At 48.0% G+C, this 1,500-nt stretch overlaps 1 protein-coding gene across 1 annotated transcript in view; it reads right to left on the bottom strand.

Annotated features, from left to right (window-relative positions):
- Positions 1-1,500, bottom strand: part of LOC104510696 (protein sidekick-1-like) — a gene marked incomplete at its 5' end in the record, with an annotated part of 154,640 nt that overhangs the window by 79,009 nt on the left and 74,131 nt on the right.

Raw genomic sequence — 1,500 nt, 5'->3', positions numbered from 1 at the left:
CGCCGCGCAGCCATAGCGGGTCGCGGGGGAGCAGAGCCCCTCCTACAGCCCAGGAAGGACCCCACACCAGAGCGGGGAAATGCTGAAGGGACACACACCGCTGCAGCCTATGGCAAGGACTCAGGTGGAGATACTGGTGGACGACTGTCTCCCATGGTAGGGACCCCATGCTGGAGCAGGGGCAGAGTGTGAGGATCCTCCCTCCTGAGGAGGAAGGGATGGCAGAGACAACATGCAATGAGCTGACCCCAACGCCATTCCCTGTCCCTCTGCACCACTGGAAGGGAGGAGGCAGAGAAAAGGAAAGCAAAGGTGAGCCTGTGAAGAAGGGAGGGGTGGGGGGGAAGGTTTTAAATTTGGTCCTAGTTCTCTTCTACTTGTGACTTGATTGGCAAGAAATTAAACTAATTTTCCCCCAGTCGAGTCTGTTTTGCCCGCAGTGGTAACTGGTCACTGATCCCTCCCTGCCCTTACCTCGACCCAGGAGCCTTTCGTTATATTTTCTCTCCCCTGCCCAGCTGCGAAGGGCAGCAACAGAGCAGCTTTAGGAGACACTTGGCACCCAGCCAGAGTGAACCCAGAACAGAAGATATGTAGGTCTGGATACAATAGCAAAGGTTTAACAGTGTGGGCACGTTTTTCACGCGGTAAAGCCATGAATGAATTATCAAATGAACTGCAGCAGCTCTCCGTGGATTCTGAGGCGACACCTTCAAGTTTGATGTTTTGGTCTTTCAAGGTTCAGAATTAAGTGTATTGTCCCACTGAGAAACTGGGAATTTTTTTTGTCTCATGGGAGAAAAACTCACTTTTTTCTAGCCTGATTTTGACTTCCAGCCATAATGAGTTTATGCATGGAAAAGCTAACATTTGGGCAAAAGGAAACCTGTGCTTCATCAACTTCACACCACAGTAACCCCAGTGGAAAATTCTGCCTAATAGAAGAAGAAAAACCATTCTGGAGCAGGTTAATTGCCAAGTAAATCCCAATGTAGCAGGTCTGTGGGTAACTGAGACAGTCAAAGGGGCACAATGGTGTCATCAATCACTGCATCTTCACAATTAATAATTTCTTTCTACATTTTATCACATAAATCCACACCCTTTCACATAAATATAATCTTCCTACAGGAGTGAAATGCGCAAACTCTGCTGCCTTTGAACCTCAGCTCTTCAGTACCCGCAGGACGATTGCCAATGGCCAGCGTGCACCTTCTGGGGACCGTTTGCTGCAAAGCAAACAACTGAGCCTTAGGAAACTGCAAATTGGCTCAAGCATTATATTCCTGTCCCACATGCTGGCCCAGGCTGTGGAACTAGAGTCTCAAAAGCCAAGGTTTTACACACAGGCATATATTCCCTTGATGAAGTGGCAGAAGTAGTGGCAGTAAGCAATTTAAGTGATTAATAAGGCGCTTAAGGTAAGTCTCAGATTTCCGACTGTTCTGAAAAAGGAAGTAATTTTGCTGTTACTCCTTATGCTGAACGCCAGGAAAAGGC

The sequence above is a fragment of the Eurypyga helias genome, unplaced genomic scaffold (genome assembly GCF_000690775.1).
Source record: "Eurypyga helias isolate BGI_N326 unplaced genomic scaffold, ASM69077v1 scaffold5436, whole genome shotgun sequence".
Lineage (NCBI taxonomy): Eukaryota > Metazoa > Chordata > Aves > Eurypygiformes > Eurypygidae > Eurypyga > Eurypyga helias.
This window is presented reverse-complemented; position numbering and strand designations above follow the sequence as displayed.